The sequence below is a fragment of the Pinus tabuliformis genome, chromosome 7, assembly GCF_031772625.1.
Source record: "Pinus tabuliformis cultivar Carrire ecotype Pingquan chromosome 7, CPIR1, whole genome shotgun sequence".
Taxonomy (NCBI): domain Eukaryota; kingdom Viridiplantae; phylum Streptophyta; class Pinopsida; order Pinales; family Pinaceae; genus Pinus; species Pinus tabuliformis.
The window spans coordinates 82,953,157-82,974,013 of NC_142293.1; the positions used below are offsets into that span (position 1 = coordinate 82,953,157).

Consider the following 20,857-nt stretch of genomic DNA (forward strand, 5'->3'; position numbering starts at 1 on the left):
GAGAGCAATTGAATTCCGTGGAGGAAGAGAAGCAGTTGCTTTCTGACAAATTGCAGTAAATGAAGAGGCAACTTCATATTGCAAAAATGAACCTAAAAAGGATGCATGAGTTGGAGTCACATATCTTTGTTGTCTAAGAAGCCTTAGTCAAGTATCAGCTTGAAGAAGATGTAAACCATTCCAGTTTGTCTTCAAATTCTTCTAAGAATGCTTATATTGGTTCTTTTGAAAGCATACTAGAGGCCTAGGTTCCAAGCTAATGTCCAATATGGGCTATGAGGGAAAAGGCTTGGGTAAACATGCACAAGGTATTTTTGAGCCAATAATGGTTGAGGAAAGGCATAAGTATTTGGGTCTTGGCTATGGACAGTCTTATGGAGAGAGTTCCAAAGCTGCCATGAATGCCATTGAACAGTTCCAAGAAGGAGTTTCATTGCAGGTCCTCTACCTCAGAAGTGTGGAGATTGTATTCAGGAGGAATGCAATAGCTTGAAACATCATTTGCAGGATGCAAGTGTTCATAAGCACACACTTGAACCAGAGAGTTGTGGAAACTCTAACAGCCTTGAAGAGATTGATGGTGTTCCAAAGGGAGCCACTTCTTCATTTGCTTCACCTCCTCATGAAGGCAATAAAGGTGAAAGAGAAAGTTATAAATATGGTTCTAATCATCTTCCTTTTGATTTTGCAAAGCATGATAAATTTCCATATAGATATGGGAAAAGAATTGCATGTTCCTTTTGTGGTTTGGATAACCATAATGTTTCTAGATGTTGGAAGAGAATGGCCACAGACAATAAAATTTTGAAGGAAAAGAAGCAAGAAGCCAAAGGTCCATTGGACAAGGCAAGTCATGCTGTCAAGAAGATGCACATGTAGTGCACTTACTACCATAAGCAAAGGTATCTTTCTGAAAAGTGTTGGACTCTGAATCCAACAATACTTCCACCAAAGCTGAAGAAAGTGGAAAGAGAAGATGGCAGAAATGGAAAGGAAGATTCTGTGATTGATGTGTTTAAGGATGATTCACATGTTGATGTTGATGTGCAGACAAAGGTAGTACCTTTGAAAGGGATTGGTGAGAAATGGTTAGAGTTCTTATCCAATTAAGATTGCATGTCTATTGATGCATCTATTTGCATTTCTTTGTTAATGGAATGCAAGTTGCAAGGTTTTACCAAGAAGGTGAATGGAAAAAGTTGAGTAGGAGACTCACTTTGTTGCTGCAGCATTATGTTCATTTCAGCTTCGAAAGTACAGTGTGCTTGAGCGAAATTTGAAGGATGAAATGCATGCATAAGCTTGATGTGCATGAACACAGGGATGCTGATGATTTCCTTGTATTTGAACATGTATGTGTAATTAACTTGCAGGGTTGATTTCTTTGGCATGCATGTGATGCAATGTTGACTTGGGAGAAGTTAACTTGGTCTCCAAGATGGAGATAATGATGAATTGTTTCATCTTTTTTTTCTTAAAGATACCTAATGGTATTTTTCTACATGCTTGACCTGAAGGGTCATTTGTTTTAAAGGCATGTTTTGTGGACTTGTTATCTAGTCCATCATTTGTATGTAGATGTAAGACATGGGGGTGTTCACAAGATGTGAGATCTATTTCTTTTGTTGAAGCAAGGATTTTATGCCATCCAGTTGTTTTCTGTATTTATGTTGTTGTTAACAGTTGTTGTTGACAGCTTTTCAAACAGGTACAAATGAAAATTTTGTGAGGCAGATGTAACTTCACATTTGTTTGAGCCACCTTGGATCAATGATCAAAGAAGAGAAGTTCAAACTACCTTCTGTGACCATCTCAGCAGGAATTTTGCATGATGGCAAGGAGGAAAACAGTTCTTCCCAGGAGGACCAGCACATCCAGGAAGGAAAGTGGTCAACGGATTTGGTTCAGAGGCACTAAACAAGGCAAGTGTGTGGAGGCTGAAAGAAGAGGGTGTTGTTACTCTCATTTACTGTTCAGATCAGTATATCAGTCTTTTGGAGACCAAAAGTTCTTTAGTGGGAAGGCATGATCCAAAATGGATCTTGATAGACTTCTAAGTCTAAATTATTCCTCACAGAGGAAAATGAAAGTCCAAGGGTGCTCCTGTAAATAGCCCCATTGCAGAGATTTTTTCATTCTAAATCTACTGCAACTTGAATGGTCTAAAAAGGACTTTGGATGCAGAAGTTATCGTAGAAAGAAATTGCCCTTTGTTCTTTGGAAAAAAAGGCAAAATCTTCAAAAATGGCAAAAAAACCCTTATAAAGGGAAATTGCATTGGAGATGGGTCAAGAGGAGGACTTAACGCAGAGGCAGAAGGAACCTCCGACTGTGACCTTCGACTTATCGCATCAGAGGTAAGACTTCACCCGATGACGGGACCCCAGGCCAATGCAATATGCGACTACAATGATCAGTGGATTGACATCAACGATGCCACGAGGTAAGGGAAGGACCCCTGGGGCTGTGCGACATGCGATTGAGATATATCGCATCGCATCATCGCATCGCAACAATATAAAGGGGCGATAACATGCGACTTACGATCACCGAACCCGACAGATTTTATAAGCATAGTTTATAAATTTTGAGTTTTGATAAAAGGGTATTTGTCGGGTTTTTTGTGTATTAGTGGATTCGATAGAAAAGCCGAAATAAAAAGGAAAATGCCCCAAAGCAATAAATATGGACCCGAAAGGAATTTTAGAAGCGGCCCTATATTATTTGAGTTCCATAAGTGGGATTTTGGGCAAGCCTTAGGCAATAAGTGGTATTGGGCTGGCTCCGCCAGATCCCATACAATGGCCAACGCGTGGCTGGCCGAGGAGAGAGAGAAACTGCCTTTTCGTGTAGGTAACCTCCGTACTCCTAGACCACCCAACAATGAATATCAACCATTGGATCGGAGATCACACAGATCAACGGCGGGGCTTGTGATAGTGACCGAAGGCGGACCCAATATGATTATAGGGCGGATGCGATAATATTTGAAGTCTGATAGAAATCATTTTGATGGGTTTTTAAGTGTTTTCTTGTGTATTCATGGTTTTTCCCAATCCACCTATGTGATGCAATATGTTGCCTAATGGCAAACCCGATAGGGTTTTTAGGGATGATTTGATGGAATTTCACGTACGGAATTCATGCCCGACAGTGTATTTTGCAATAACTCTCTGTGTATTGGATTTTTCTCCATTTTCAGCTTTTTTTCCTAGAAAACGGCCCTGATCCCTTTGTAACGGCCCCTGATCACTGTGCCATGCTGCAAGCGAGTGTTTTTGCAAAAATGATGCATTTGAAGCCACAGAGCCGCAGAGCCAGATGGCCAGTCAAACAGACAATGCGTAGGGAAGTCGCAGAGCTAGATGGCCAGTCGAACAAACAATGCGCAGGGAAGCCACTGAGCTGCAGAGGGATGATTGCATGCAGAGAAACACCGGGGAAGCCAGAAAGTTGGTAGAATGACCCAAAAGAACACAGAGCGCACAATTGTAGGGAGGAGCAAGAGGACTGAGAAAAAGGGTCGCTGGAAGGTTGTCGGGGATCACTTGGGGGTCAAGCGAATCACATATGCATGCAAAGGTCAAGAGAGAGAGCTTAGAGAAGCCAGAGCCAAGAGCTAAGATCTAGAGCTAAAGCCACAAGCCAGAGCCACGAGCCAAAGCCAAGAGCCAGAGCCAAGAGCCAGAAAGGCTGAGAGCTTCAGAGCCAGGGATAAGATGGTGTCTAAACACATTGTGTTCTGTGTAAACCAGTGGATTTGAGCCAAGATCTTGTAAAAGGACTGATACCATAATCCCAGAGAGCCTAGTCGAGTGACTAGAGCTCAAGGAGACGTAGCCCAAGAGTTTTGGGTGAACTCCAAATTAATATTGTTGTCCATGTGTTTGTTATTTGTTGCACTGTTACATGTATTTACATATCAGCACAAACAATAGATTTTAAAGTATATAATCAATTAAAATAAACATAAGAATGCACCTTATTTTCAAGCATTATTCATTCCGCATTTGGTTAATCACTAGATCTTGGGATCATTTAAGCTTTGGAAGTGAGAGGTTGTTGTAAGTTCACAAGAATCCTTTTAGCGCCCCATTTTCAGATCAATGACACACCGTGAGTGTTTCATAAATTTAAATTTTCGTAGTGGTGCAACATACTTGTGCACCGGTGTGCACATATAACCAATTGGCACTGGTACTATACGTTCAAGTTATTGAACGCACTTAGTTATAAGAATATTTTTAAATATTTATTTGCAGTGTGTTTGGTAAATATAAACACACTAGGAGTGACACACCAACACACAATTTGTTGCATCTTTCTCAGTGCCTTTATATTTACAAAAAACAACGACGATGCATTATGTTCATACACTGAATCATGATGCACCTTGTAAATTTACAAGGCACACCGCTCTCGGTGCAAGCCAAACATATCGAACGCATCGCACGTCGATTTTATTTTTTTACAAAAAAATGAGAAGTACAACCTAATTTGCAATTTTAATCCGCTAAAAATTTAAATCAGAAAGAAACATAGATATTACCTGGATATTTGGTCATTGGGGAGGCATTGTGGACATGTACTGGAGAAAAACAAACTTTCACACCTTTTGAAAAAATTGGAAACTCAAACAATGAGCACAGTATTGAAGGTGGTGAGCAAGAGAAGCATTCATGTCAGGGCACTTGCACGTGGCAAGAGAAGCATTCATCTCAGGGCACTTGCACGTGGAAAGAGTGGCATTGGTGTTTTAGATCTCTCTCATACTATAGATGGTGTTAGACTCCGTCTTGTCAAGTCAAACGTGAGATTGATTCTTCTTCAAAACCCTGTTTTGAAGAAGAAATAATTAAATGTGTTTTTTTTTTAGAATATATAATTTGTCAAAATGTTCCGAAGCTCTACAGTTCTTCAAATGGCAGCAGTTTTCCAGATAATGCCACTGTCAGTGTGCCTGAGGAGTTTTTAAAAATAGGCCAGGATGCAGTGTCATATGTAGAGTCGCTTATAGAATCCATCATGGGAGGATTGGAAGGGCTTATCAATATTCTGGATTCTGAAAGTGGGTTTTGGTTCCTTAGAATCCAAGCTCCTACCAGAGCAAGTAGCTATTCGCATGAATCATGCAGCCAAAGTTTCCATGCCTTCTACCAAGTCAATGAAGAGCAGTTCAGATTTGCCTTTGCTAGGAAAGGAGAGTGAACCTGCAAATAGAGATACCATTAAAATGTTGGAGGCTGCAGTGCAAAGGTTGACAAGTCTCTGCTCAGTGTTGAATGAAATGGAACCAATATGTATTCTGAACTATGTCTTTGTTCTAAGAGAGTACCTGAGGGATTGTGTACTAAACAACTTCAAGAAAAGGTTGATTACAATTTTAAAAATTGATAGGGACCTTCAGCGGCCTTCTGTTCTGGAGTCATTGGTTCACCGTCATATGAATATAGTTCATCTGGTTGAACAGCATGTAAGTATGGATTTAACTCAGGGTATGCGGGAAGGTGTTGTTGTGTGAGGCATTTTCTGGACCCATACATGGTTTGCATACTTTTGAGAAACCTGTACAGAACACAGGCACAGCGATTTCAATTATCTGTGATTGGTACCTGGAGAATGTTGTTAAAGATGTAAATGGTGCTGGTATTTTATTTACACCTATAGATAAGTGCTTCAAGAGTGCAAGACCAGTTGGGGGGTACTTTGTTGAGGCGGTAACAGGCCTTTCCGAACTCAAGGCTTTTGTTCGGTTGTTTGGTCCATATGGTGTTGATAAACTTGATGGTATCATTCGAGAGCATCTGACTGCTCTTTTGAGCTGCATCGATACTACATTGCGTTCCAACAAGGAATATCTTGAGGCCCTCTCTGCACGTATGCATAATTGGAGGGAAAGGGATTATTATTTGAAACAGGTTCATGAGTTAGAGCCTCTGATTAACTTTTCAATTCAGGTAGGACAGGAATTGTGCTTTAGTTCTCTGTTAGCTGAAGCTACTGGACAAGTCCTTGATGCAAATACTCCTCTGCTATTCTCACTATTGTCAGACTTCACAAAACACTTACCAGCTTCTCTGCCGGAGAGAGAAGATATTCGGAGGTTGAAAAAATTAACCAACACTTTGGGTGTGACCATAGAACATGATACTGCATTAGTTAACTCCATCCTCTTCGACATGGTTGATGTTGGTGATGTTACATGGGGCTTATGGTGCTGCTTTTAATGATGCTGATGCTCCCTTCCATTCTGCTGGACCAAATATGTATGGAGATGGCTATGGAAGCTCTCAGATGCCTATTAATGCTGCGAGTGTTGATGCTTATGGTGCTGGTCATGTTGCTGACCGGGCTGGATATGATGTACCTCGGGGTGGCGGCTCACAGAAGCCTCTTACACCTGAAAGTGCTGCGACTTATGGTGCTGGGCCTGTTGTTGGCCGTGGTGGATATGATGTGCCTCGAGGTGGTGGTTCACAGATGCCAGTTGCCCCTGCGAATGGCAATCCTTATGGAGCTGGACCCACCCCTGCACGAGGAGGTTATGACATGCCTCGAAGTGGTACCACTCAAGCTCGGAGATGAGCTGGGTTGGGGTTTTGTTAATCTAGTAGTCTTTTTACCTTGAATCAGGAAAATGATTTGAAATTAAGTATTAAATAGGAGGGTAATGATTTGAAATTAAGTATTAAATAGGAGGGTATTAGGATTTTTGCAAGTTTATGGCTTTTATTTGGGACTGGGATGGTTGAACGTTCTGAATATGCAGAGTGCATATGTACCCGAATGGGCCGCGGAAGAGAAAATAAAACGCAGAGAAATGGTTGCTCCTGAATCGCGATATATTTTTTGTGCGGAGTATTCAAAGTGCTGACAATGAACATCTTTGCAATATAAATAATAAGAAAGAGGTGCATGAGTGTCCGTGGACAGGTGATGGAGACCCTGCGGTTGCTTTTGTGCATTATCGATTCATTGTTGAGGAAGAAATTCCTGTAGTCTATGTTTATAAACTTCAGTTACAGAAATGTGTGCAAGGAAGAGGGCTTGGCAAATTTTTGATGCTTATCGCACGCAAGAACCAGATGAAGGCAATGATGCTTATTGTTCAGAAAAGAAATATATCTGCAATGAATTTCTACACTAGCAAACTAGGATACATAATTTCCAGCATATCACCATCACGAGTAGATCCACTGATCGGAGCAGAGAAGAAGTTGGTGCACATCGTTGACACCTGGCCCTTCACTTCAGCCAAAAATAAACAAAGACATCTGTTACCAGAAGAATAGGATTTGTATTCTTATCTATGACCTCAGTTAGTCACACAATGGGGTCTGCGCTCCAATTTTTAGTCTTTTTGGTTAGAGAATTTCGAGGAGAAAGTTGTTCTTTGTTCTATTTATGTAACTTCAGGTAAAACAGTGCCCAGGTTTTTGGGTTGATTGTTTTCTCCTACACCAGTCTTATTTAATGTATTAAAAATCATTTGTAAAAGTTAGCAAGGAGAGAGGAGAGAGGAGAGAGTTCTGAGAGCTGGTGGAGAACAGAGAGCTTTTATTGTACAGTCTTTGACAGAGATTTTAATGAAAAATACAGCTCTGACCCCTGAGATTCCTGTGGTATGACAATTTAGCATAAGCTTTCCTTCTGTTTCATATGTAACCTGTTATGTTTTCATTTCGCTTCATGATCATTTCCAAGTGAACAAATGAAGTGTTTAGGTAGAATTCATAATATTTTATGCTCTGCCTATAAGTTTGTTCATATTTAATGTTTTCTTCTGTTTGACAAGGATTCATCATCTATGCCCTTGTCAGCTCCTCAGCAGTCTTGCCATTCAATTTAATCTTAATTTGATGTTAAATTTCTTGCCTACCTTGCCTCAGGGGATAATCCATGTTTTTGATTACATTTCTCTGTTCAAGCTGTTCCTTTGCCCCATGCAGCCCAGAAAAACCCCATCATTTTATTAAAAACCCCTTTTTTATCAGTTTACTAGCCTAAAATCAGTTTCTTTTAAAGTCATCTCAGCCCCTTTTAGAAAACTTTTTGCTGAGATAGACCGGAGAGAGCCCTCTCCTGTCCTCGTAGGGCTAGCTACGAGGCTAAGTGGTTTGATGTTGCCTTGGATTCTGCCTTTTTCAGCCTGAGGCAAATTCAAGCGCTAACATATTGGCGACCATACTGGGGAAGAACATTCGACTTGTTGATTGTCTTGTCCCAGTACATGAAATCAAATTGCAGATCTGATGCTGATGGTGGACAGCAGTCAAATACATATGCAGGCTAAACCATTCACCTGGCGACTCCAATTCGATCCAGACATTCCAACGCTTGCTGATCCATTCATGCAATGGTAGGGTATGTGGCAAACCCTGCACTTTGTGAAGCTCTAAACGAAGTTAGAGAGTGGTTAGTGGATATTGAAATTAATGAAGAATTTTTCAGTACCTTCCTTCAATGTTTGAAATCTCTGAAGTTTCATCTTGAAACTAAAACGGGTGTCTGTGAGTTAATTGTTGAAAGAATCGAAAAGGAGATTCAATGTTTAGATCAGCAAATCCAGTCATATGATTTCCAAGACCCTAAAAAGTTCTTGGAAATCTTTCCTCCTTCGCAACAAGAAATAACAGACTTGCCTACAGATGTTTACATTGACAATGTGCAGCTGGAAGTATGTATTGCAGAGTTGGGGCAGCCAACAGAGTCCGGTTTCTGCGATCCAATGGCAACATACATGGACACATTTTTCAGTGTGATTGATAGATCAAGCTGTTGTCTATGTGATCAGTTTCATTACGTGCATGAAGGGCTGCCAACAATTACATCTGTGTCCTCGTGGAAGCATTCTCAAGCGGCATCATTCTCAGGTTTACTTGAATGGTTAATCTGGCATTTTAGTATTACCTGATCTATTTGTACAGCAGATTAGGGTAGATTTTGTAAATAAATAAGCAGCCAAAAGGTAGCATTTTGTTCCAGTTTCATTACAGTTTTAGTGTGAAGTTTGCCGAGTCTGTTTTTCAGTCTTTTCAGTCAAGTTTCAGTCCATAAATGAGTCGGAAGTCTCATGTTGTCTGTTGAAATAATGACTCCATCGCCCAATGGTTGAAAGCACTGGTCTGCTCTCCCAGAGGTCTGAGGTTCTTGGCACCTCCACGAAGCGGCAGCTGCCATCCCAAGTGGAGTCGATGTTAGACTCCGTCTTGTCAAGTCAAATGTGAGATTGATTCTTCTTCAAAACCCTGTTTTGAAGAAGAAATCATTAAATGTGTTTTTTTTTTAGAATATATAATTTGTCAAAATGTTCCAAAGCTCTACAGTTCTTCAAATGGCAGCAGTTTTCCAGATAATGCCACTGTCAGTGTGCCTGAGGAGTTTTTAAAAATAGGTCGGGATGCAGTGTCATATGTAGAGTCGCTTATAGAATCCATCATGGGAGGATTGGAAGGGCTTATCAATATTCTGGATTCTGAAAGTGGGTTTTGGTTCCTTAGAATCCAAGCTCCTACCAGAGCAAGCAGCTATTCGCATGAATCATGCAACCAAAGTTGCCATGCCTTCTACCAAGTCAATGAAGAGCAGTTCAGATTTGCCTTTGCTAGGAAAGGAGAGTGAACCTGCAAATAGAGATACCATTAAAATGTTGGAGGCTGCAGTGCAAAGGTTGACAAGTCTCTGCTCAGTGTTGAATGAAATGGAACCAATATGTATTCTGAACTATGTCTTTGTTCTAAGAGAGTACCTGAGGGATTGTGTACTAAACAACTTCAAGAAAAGGTTGATTACAATTTTAAAAATTGATAGGGACCTTCAGCGGCCTTCTGTTCTGGAGTCATTGGTTCATCGTCATATGAATATAGTTCATTTGGTTGAACAGCATGTAAGTATGGATTTAACTCAGGGTATGGGGGAAGGTGTTGTTGTATGAGGCATTTTCTGGACCCATACATGGTTTGCATACTTTTGAGAAACCTGTACAGAACACAGGCACAGCGATTTCAATTATCTATGATTGGTACCTGGAGAATGTTGTTAAAGATGTAAATGGTGCTGGTATTTTATTTACACCTATAGATAAGTGCTTCAAGAGTGCAAGACCAGTTGGGGGGTACTTTGCTGAGGCGGTAACAGGCCTTTCCGAACTCAAGGCTTTTGTTCGGTTGTTTGGTCCATATGGTGTTGATAAACTTGATGGTATCATTCGAGAGCATCTGACTGCTCTTTTGAGCTGCATCGATACTACATTGCGTTCCAACAAGGAATATCTTGAGGCCCTCTCTGCACGTATGCATAATTGGAGGGAAAGGGATTATTATTTGAAACAGGTTCATGAGTTAGAGCCTCTGATTAACTTTTCAATTCAGGTAGGACAGGCATTGTGCTTTAGTTCTCTGTTAGCTGAAGCTACTGGACAAGTCCTTGATGCAAATACTCCTCTGCTATTCTCACTATTGTCAGACTTCACAAAACACTTACCAGCTTCTCTGCCGGAGAGAGAAGATATTCAGAGGTTGAAAACATTAACCAACACTTTGGGTGTGACCACAGAACATGATACTGCATTAGTTAACTCCATCCTCTTCGACATGGTTGATGTTGGTGATGTTACATGGGGCTTATGTTGCTACTTTTAATGATGCTGATGCTCCCTTCCATTCTGCTGGACCAAATATGTATGGAGATGGCTATGGAAGCTCTCAGATGCCTATTAATGTTGCGAGTGCTGCTACTTATGGTGCTGGTCCTCTTGCTGGCCGGGCTGGATATGATATACCTCGGGGTGGCGGCTCACAGAAGCCTCTTACACCTGAAAGTGCTGCGACTTATGGTGTTGGGCCTATTGCTAGCAGTGGTGGATATGATTTGCCTCGAGGTGGTGGTTCATAGATGCCAGTTGCCCCTGTGAATGGCAATCCTTATGGAGCTGGACCCACCCCTGCACGAGGAGGTTATGACATGCCTCGAAGTGGTACCACTCAAGCTCGGAGATGAGCTGAGTTGGGGTTTTGTTAATCTAGTAGTATTTTTACCTTGAATCAGGAAAATGATTTGAAATTAAGTATTAAATAGGAGGGTATTAGGATTTTTGCAGGTTTATGGCTTTTATTTGGGACTGGGATGGTTGAACGTTCTGAATATGCAGAGTGCATATGTACCCGAATGGGCCGCGGAAGAGAAAATAAAACGCAGAGAAATGGTTGCTCCTGAAGCGCGATATATTTTTTGTGCGGAGTATTCAAAGTGCTGACAATGAACATCTTTGCAATATAGATAATAAGAAAGAGGTGCATGAGTGTTCGTGGACAGGTGATGGAGACCCTGCGGTTGCTTTTGTGCATTATCGATTCATTGTTGAGGAAGAAATTCATGTAGTCTATGTTTATAAACTTCAGTTACAGAAATGTGTGCAAGGAAGAGGGCTTGGCAAATTTTTGATGCTTATCGTAAGCAAGAACCAGATGAAGGCAGTGATGCTTACTGTTCAGAAAAGAAATATATCTGCAATGAATTTCTACACTAGCAAACTAGGATACATAATTTCCAGCATATCACCATCACGAGTAGATCCACTGATCGGAGCAGAGAAGAATTTGGCACACATCCTTGACACATGGCCCTTCACTTCAGCCAAAAATAAACAAAGACATCTGTTACCAGAAGAATAGGATTCGTATTCTTATCTATGACCTCAGTTAGTCACACAATGTGGTCTGCGCTACAATTTTTAGTCTTTTTGGTTAGAGAATTGGGATTCGAAACGTTGGTGTAAAAATTCTATCACTGTGGATTCTCCGGTCAAAAATTCAAAGAGAAAGTTGTTCTTTGTTCTATTTATGTAACTTCAGGTGAAACAGCGCCCAGGTTTTTGGGTTGATCTGTTTTCTCCTACAACAGTCTTATTTAATGTATTAAAAATCATTTGTAAAAGTTAGCAAGGAGAGAGGAGAGAGGAGAGAGTTCTGAGAGCTGGTGGAGAACAGAGAGCTTTTATTGTACAGTCTTTGACAGAGATTTTAATGAAAAATACAGCTCTGACCCCTGAGATTCCTGTGGTATGACAATTTAGCATAAGTTTTCCTTCTGTTTCATATGTAACCTGTTATGTTTTCATTTCGCTTCATGATCATTTCCAAGTGAACAAATGAAGTGTTTAGGTAGAATTCATAATATTTTATGCTCTGCCTATAAGTTTGTTCATATTTAATGTTTTCTTCTGTTTGACAAGGATTCATCCTCTATGCCCTTGTCAGCTCCTCAACAGTCTTGCCATTCAATTTAATCTTAATTTGATGTTAAATTTCTTGCCTACCTCGCCTCAGGGGATAATCCGTGTTTTTTATTACATTTCTCTGTTCAAGTTGTTCCTTTGCCCCATGCAGCCCAGAAAAACCCCATCATTTTATTAAAAACCCCTTTTTTATCAGTTTACTAGCCTAAAATCAATTTCTTTTAAAGTCATCTCAGCCCCTTTTAGAAAAATTTTTGTTGAGATAGACAGGAGAGAGCCCTCTCCTGTCCTCGTAGGGCTAGCTACGAGGCTAAGTGGTTTGATGTTGCCTTGGATTCTGCCTTTTTCAGCCTGAGGCAAATTCAAGCGCTAACATATTGGCGACCATACTGGGGAAGAACATTCGACTTGTTGATTGTCTTGTCCCAGTACATGAAAACAAATTGCAGATCTGATGCTGATGGTGGACAACAGTCAGATACATATGCAGACTCAACCATTCACCTGGCGACTCCAATTCGATCCAAACATTCCAACGCTTGCTGATCCATTCATGCAATGGTAGGGTATGTGGCAAACCCTGCACTTTGTGAAGCTCTAAACGAAGTTAGAGAGTGGTTAGTGGATATTGAAATTAATGAAGAATTTTTCAGTACCTTCCTTCAATGTTTGAAATCTCTGAAGTTTCATCTTGAAACTAAAACGGGTGTCTGTGAGTTAATTGTTGAAAGAATCGAAAAGGAGATTCAATGTTTAGATCAACAAATCCAGTCATATGATTTCCAAGACCCTAAAAAGTTCTTGGAAATCTTTCCTCCTTCGCAACAAGAAATAACAGACTTGCCTACAGAGGTTTACATTGACAGTGTGCAGCTGGAAGTATGTATTGCAGAGTTGGGGCAGCCAACAGAGTCCGGTTTCTGCGATCCAATGGCAACATACATGGACACATTTTTCAGTGTGATTGATAGATCAAGCTGTTGTCTACGTGATCAATTTCATTACGTGCATGAAGGGCTGCCAACAATTACATCTGTGTCCTCGTGGAAGCATTCTCAAGCGGCATCATTCTCAGGTTTACTTGAATGGTTAATCTGGCATTTTAGTATTACCTGATCTATTTGTACAGCAGATTAGGGTAGATTTTGTAAATAAATAAGCAGCCAAAAGGTAGCATTTTGTTCTAGTTTCATTACAGTTTTAGTGTGAAGTTTGCCGAGTCTGTTTTTCAGTCTTTTCAGTCAAGTTTCAGTCCATAAATGAGTCGGAAGTCTCATGTTGTCTGTTGAAATAATGACTCCATCACCCAATGGTTGAAAGCACTGGTCTGCTCTCCCAGAGGTCTGAGGTTCTTGGCACCTCCACGAAGCGGCAGTTGCCATCCCAAGTGGAGCCAATGTTAGACTCCGTCTTGTCAAGTCAAATGTGAGATTGATTCTTCTTCAAAACCCTGTTTTGAAGAAGAAATCATTAAATGTGTTTTTTTTTAGAATATATAATTTGTCAAAATGTTCCGAAGCTCTACAGTTCTTCAAATGGCAGAAGTTTTCCAGATAATGCCATCGTCAGTGTGCCTGAGGAGTTTTTAAAAATAGGCTAGGATGCAGTGTCATATGTAGAGTCGCTTATAGAATCCATCATGGGAGGATTGGAAGGGCTTATCAATATTCTGGATTCTGAAAGTGGGTTTTGGTTCCTTAGAATCCAAGCTCCTACCAGAGCAAGTAGCTATTCGCATGAATCATGCAGCCAAAGTTGCCATGCCTTCTACCAAGTCAATGAAGAGCAGTTCAGATTTGCCTTTGCTAGGAAAGGAGAGTGAACCTGCAAATAGAGATACCATTAAAATGTTGGAGGCTGCAGTGCAAAGGTTGACAAGTCTCTGCTCAGTGTTGAATGAAATGGAACCAATATGTATTCTGAACTATGTCTTTGTTCTAAGAGAGTACCTGAGGGATTGTGTACTAAACAACTTCAAGAAAAGGTTGATTACAATTTTAAAAATTGATAGGGACCTTCAGCGGCCTTCTGTTCTGGATCCATTGATTCACCGTCATATGAATATAGTTCATCTGGTTGAACAGCATGTAAGTATGGATTTAACTCAGGGTATGCGGGAAGGTGTTGTTGTGTGAGGCATTTTCTGGACCCATACATGGTTTGCATACTTTTGAGAAACCTGTACAGAACACAGGCACAGCGATTTCAATTATCTGTGATTGGTACCTGGAGAATGTTGTTAAAGATGTAAATGGTGCTGGTATTTTATTTACACCTATAGATAAGTGCTTCAAGAGTGCAAGACCAGTTGGGGGGTACTTTGCTGAGGCGGTAACAGGCCTTTCCGAACTCAAGGCTTTTGTTCGGTTGTTTGGTCCATATGGTGTTGATAAACTTGATAGTATCATTCGAGAGCATCTGACTGCTCTTTTGAGCTGCATCGATACTACATTGCGTTCCAACAAGGAATATCTTGAGGCCCTCTCTGCACGTATGCATAATTGGAGGGAAAGGGATTATTATTTGAAACAGGTTCATGAGTTAGAGCCTCTGATTAACTTTTCAATTCAGGTAGGACAGGCATTGTGCTTTAGTTCTCTGTTAGCTGAAGCTACTGGACAAGTCCTTGATGCAAATACTCCTCTGCTATTCTCACTATTGTCAGACTTCACAAAACACTTACCAACTTCTCTGCCAGAGGGAGAAGATATTCGGAGGTTGAAAACATTAACCAACACTTTGGGTGTGACCACAGAACATGATACTGCATTAGTTAACTCCATCCTCTTCGACATGGTTGATGTTGGTGATGTTACATGGGGCTTATGGTGCTACTTTTAATGATGTTGATGCTCCCTTCCATTCTGCTGGACCAAATATGTATGGAGATGGCTATGGAAGCTCTCAGATGCTTATTAATGCTGCGGGTGCTGCTGCTTATGGTGCTGGTCCTGTTGCTGGCTGGGCTAGATATGATGTACCTCGGGGTGGCGGCTCACAGAAGCCTCTTACACCTGAAAGTGCTGCGACTTATGGTGTTGGGCCTGTTGCTGGCCGTGGTGGATATGATGTGCCTCGAGGTGGTGGTTCACAGATGCCAGTTGCCCGTGTGAATGGCAATCCTTATGGAGCTGGACCCACCCCTACACGAGGAGGTTATGACATGCCTCGAAGTGGTACCACTCAAGCTCGAGATGAGCTGGGTTGGGGTTTTGTTAATCTAGTAGTATTTTTACCTTGAATCAGGAAAATGATTTGAAATTAAGTATTAAATAGGAGGGTATTAGGATTTTTGCAGGTTTATGGCTTTTATTTGGGACTGGGATGGTTGAACGTTCTGAATATGCAGAGTGCATATGTACCCGAATGGGCCGCGGAAGAGAAAATAAAACGCAGAGAAATGGTTGCTCCTGAAGCGCGATATATTTTTTGTGCGGAGTATTCAAAGTGCTGACAATGAACATCTTTGCAATATAAATAATAAGAAAGAGGTGCATGAGTGTCAGTGGACAGGTGATGGAGACCCTGCGGTTGCTTTTGTGCATTATCGATTCATTGTTGAGGAAGAAATTCTTGTAGTCTATGTTTATAAACTTCAGTTACAGAAATGTGTGCAAGGAAGAGGGCTTGGCAAATTTTTTATGCTTATCGCACGCAAGAACCAGATGAAGGCAGTGATGCTTACTGTTCAGAAAAGAAATATATCTGCAATGAATTTCTACACTAGCAAACTAGGATACATAATTTCCAGCATATCACCATCACGAGTAGATCCACTGATCGGAGCAGAGAAGAATTTGGCGCACATCCTTGACCCCTGGCCCTTCACTTCAGCCAAAAATAAACAAAGACATCTATTACCAGAAGAATAGGATTCGTATTCTTATCTATGACCTCAGTTAGTCACACAATGGAGTCTGCGCTACAATTTTTAGTCTTTTTGGTTAGAGAATTTCGAGGAAAAAGTTGTTCTTTGTTTATTTATGTAACTTCAGGTGAAACAGCGCCCAGGTTTTTGGGTTGATCTGTTTTCTCCTACAACAGTCTTATTTAATGTATTAAAATTTGTAAAAGTAAAAGGAGCAAGGAGAGAGAGAGAGTTCTGAGAGCTGGTGGAGAACAGAGAGATTTTATTGTACAGTCTTTGACAGAGATTTTAATGAAAAATACAGCTCTGACCCCTGAGATTCCTGTGGTATGACAATTTAGCATAAGTTTTCCTTTTGTTTCATATGTAATCTGTTATGTTTTCATTTCGCTTCATGATCATTTCCAAGTGAACAAATGAAGTGTTTAGGTAGAATTCATAATATTTTATGCTTTGCCTATAAGTTTGTTCATATTTAATGTTTTCTTCTGTTTGACAAGGATTCATCCTCTATGCCCTTGTCAGCTCCTCAGTAGTCTTTCCATTCAATTTAATCTTAATTTGATGTTAAATTTCTTGCCTACCTTGCCTCAGGGGATAATCCCTGTTTTTTATTACATTTCTCTGTTCAAGTTGTTCCTTTGCCCCATGCAGCCCAGAAAAACCCCATCATTTTATTAAAAACCCCTTTTTTATCAGTTTACTAGCTTAAAATCAGTTTCTTTTAAAGTCATCTCAGCCCCTTTTAGAAAACGTTTTGCTGAGATAGACCGGAGAGAGCCCTCTCCTGTCCTCGTAGGGCTAGCTATGAGGCTAAGTGGTTTGATGTTGCCTTGGATTCTGCCTTTTTTAGCCTGAGGCAAATTCAAGCGCTAACAGATGGCAAAAATGAAAATTACGATGGGGAATGTTTTTTAATTTAACCCTCCGCCCGTGCATTTCACAAAACACACTAGGCTAGGTTATATCCAAAAGCACTGTGTTTTATTTCAATTTAAAATTTTCACAGTGCTTTATCAAGACGCCCTGGGGATTTATGTTACTGGTAACACACTAGTATTGTGTTTTTACAATAGCACCGGTCTTTTTTATAAATTACAAACTGTCTATCGATACACTTTATAAGATGCCTCTAGGTGTTGTTATACGTTTACTGCATCAGGATTTCATTTTCGAATAAAACTAGTACATTTTACTATATGAAGGACTTCGGTGCTACTGAATATTCAAGCGTCGATGTGTTTGGGTATTTAGTGCACCATGGTTTTTTATTTTTCAAAAAGAAAAACTACGGTGCACCATGTATATGCAACTTCGATGTGTGTATGGATAATAAAGCATTGGTCTACTTGAGTAATTTAGATGCACCATCAAAGAAACATCTGCTAAAACTTTAACCCGCCGACCTCCACCAGTGACCTCCACTACAAACGTATTTTAGGGCTCTTTTTATAGGTACCTCTGCAAAAACCTACCCTAGAACTTTTTTTCCTTGTAGTGGTCACATGGGAGGTGAAAGGTCACCTTATTTGTTATAAATAAACCCTCATAACTCAAGCAACAGATTTTTAGCCTTAGCTTCTCAAGCTTGGCATAGGATAGATGATCATTCTTTTGAGGAGCAAGTGGTGGCTTCATGTTCCACTATTGGGGATAGTGATGCATCATTGTAATTATGTATCTTGGCACTTTCACTTAATGTTTTGAAGATCTCAAAGTCGAACATACTTTCATGCATGTATCATGAGTGTTGTAATAATATTATTTCATGTTTGTGATGTATGTCTGTGTTCATATTTACTGTAGAAACTTATTTTTGTTGTCCTAAACATAAATGAAGGAAAACTGGCCTAGATATATGCTTAGAAATATGAAAATTTCAAGGAATGTTGAAACCAAAATACTGTAAGCTGATGTTGGATGTTTAATCCCCCTTTCTTTTGATTGGAACATCTGTTGTAAATTTATGTTAGAATCATGAACCAAATAGTCTTCGCCATAAACCCATATCTAGCACAATTCAATCTATGTGAATAATTTTTTGGGGGTCAAAAATAGAAATAAATCATTGGATTACTGACCATTGATAGATGTTGTTAACCATGTGAGACAAGTCACCATTGATGTCGATAATTGTAAGGTGCAAGGGTGCATTTCAACAGTTATGAGTAAATGTGTCAGAGTTGGGTCACCCGCAAGATCTGTCAATCAAGAAACAATGATGTATTCCCTTATTGACAACAAGGAGATCTGTCATTGATGTACGCAAAATCCAAGGCACTCAAACATATCTTTTATCTTAGTGGAAAATAAGGTGTTGGAGTCTATGGACAAGATTTGTTAGAAGGTGGGCCTTAATGAATCCACATTATCCAACTCAAGCATAAAACCAAAAATATTTGAAGAACGTTGGAATCAACAAGAACTTAAAGAATTTATTGTGAATATTTCATGTCACTTATCTTCTTTTCACAACTAGGCTTATTTTTATCTTGGCCATTTTATTCGTTTACTTATTAAACTATCCTACCCTACTTGAAAAATAACATTCTCCTTTTAGTGTAAGAGTATTTCAAATGAAGCCATGTGATGGCCCTCAATATTACTGCATGAATCCTGCAACTCCCAAGGATATCAACTTTAATTGTCAAACTGGGGTTCATACAAACTTAAGAGGGGTCAGATATATGTTTGAAGCATGCAATTTGTTCTTCCTTCACTGGTCTTATGCAAGTGAAAGCAATTGAAGATAAACTAGGTTGCACAGAGACTGCTATGCTATCTATGCTACAAGAAATAATCATAAATTGTAGAAAGGAAAATAAAAGCACGTAAACATATTCTAATTGCATGAAACGAAAACAAATCAATTAAAGTAAGCTGGAATAAAATCAAATCTATTATACTATTCATGGTAAACAAACTTGAAACTGAAAGAATATTGAAACATTAAACCCTAATTTGCAGAAAAGAAAGTAGTTTTGCTACAAGCACTAGGTTAAATATTCTAGGGGGTATTTTAAATTCCAAATTCCATTCTCGGGGTCTAGTGTTAATTATAACATGATAAGTAAGGATGAATATGATTTGGGTGCAAATATGGAGGTGTTTTGATGCAAAACATAGGTTGCTACAAGAGTCTTTGTTTTACTACAGCAGACAGACCCATGAGCAAAAAAATGCATTCTAGATGTGGTTTTATGGATGGAGAGGCCGAGGAAAGGCTAAAGGATCATTAAGGGGTCCTTCCCAAGTCCTTATGTATTTTAAAAACAAGTTTATTTAGAAAAAGAGTGATTATGTAGGTTCCTATAGCTTTGCAACACAAGATTTTATGTAATGACATAATAAAGAAATGCATGAACAACAAGTAAAGGAAAGCAATCTAAATAATATGATGCATGGTAAATAATGTTAAATACATAAAATAACTATTACCAAATTTATTAAAACAATATGTAAAGGAAAAGGCTTGTAAAAAACTAATTCATTAACCCTAGAGAAGTCAATGTTCAGAATAAAATTATATAAACAACTAACTCGATTGATTCATGAAAAATAAAGTACAAATAGGGATCTTGAGCACCTAGGTTGGGCCCTAACCCAAGGAGACTCGGCTCCTTGAAGAAAGAACAATCTAGGAACCAAAAATGCTTCTCATTGATTAGAAAATGTGCTCATACATGAAAGATTACAAAACTGAAATGTGGGGCAAAAGCCTTCACTTGACTACTGCTAATTCTAACCTCCCAATATTTTACCTAATGGGATTCTCAAGCCTCTTATTTATACAAAAATAGCTAAGGGGAAGTCCATTAGGTTGGGAAAATTAGGATGTGGTTTCCTGATGATTTCATGGTTATAGGGAGGAGTAGTAATTTCTCTAAACCAACCAAGGTTTGGTTATCCTTCAGCAATGGAGAGGTCCATATTTTTCTCTTGATTGGATTCATTGTGATATGTACCAAATATTCTCATTATTCTGCGCAATAAACATATTAGGCACATAAGATAGGCTAATCATCTTTAACCTTGCTAAGAAGTTATTAAAGCTAAGCAATACATTATTAAGTGAAAAATGATATATTGAATGTGCATAGGAAAGGTTTGATGGGCCTTAAGTTGTACCTAATTTGGAGGCCCATCACCATGTGCGCAACAAGGTAAAACTTATACTCATACTCATGTTAGGTAAGCTTCAATTTATATGAGAGCATGAGTGTCCAACTGCTTCAAATGATCTGGTGTCAAGAATCATTGAAGAAAAGAGTGGTGGTTTGATCTGATGGTTGTCTAGAAATAACACTCAATATAGTCATAATGTTATCGGATCTCTTGCTCATTTGTTCCACTCTACATGTCCTCCTCTGTAATGCCATATAGATCTTCTACTACTGGATGGTTTATCTCGTGTGTGCATGTTAGATTTGATGATTGGTGTGTCTCGATATCAGGTTTTAATGATTGTTCTCCATCGAATTGTGTCCATGATTCTTTCGTCTCCTAGGCATATTAGTAAAGGTGATTAGAAAAGAGTTCTAAATATTCTTTTAGCTCGTGGAACTTTTGATCTTCTATCGCTTCTCGGAGTATAGGTATATTCTATATTGCTGCTAAGAGTTGCTCTTCTTGAGATGGTAAAAGTTTCTCTTCTTGGTATGCTAGGAGTTTTCCAATTGTTGTTAACAGTTGATAAATTCTTTGGAGTAATAGTCTTCTTTGATTTCGAACATTCTTGTTGGTCGTTAATTCCT

At 39.5% G+C, this 20,857-nt stretch overlaps 3 pseudogenes; all 3 read left to right on the forward strand.

Annotated features, from left to right (window-relative positions):
- The first annotated feature begins 4,639 nt into the window (after positions 1-4,639).
- LOC149245299 (protein NAP1 pseudogene) lies at positions 4,640-6,227 on the forward strand (annotated as a pseudogene).
- A 37-nt stretch (positions 6,228-6,264) lies between these two features.
- On the forward strand, positions 6,265-10,640 carry LOC149245300 (protein NAP1 pseudogene; annotated as a pseudogene).
- Positions 10,641-10,893: 253 nt separating this feature from the next.
- LOC149245301 (protein NAP1-like) lies at positions 10,894-15,076 on the forward strand (annotated as a pseudogene).
- Positions 15,077-20,857: the final 5,781 nt, after the last annotated feature.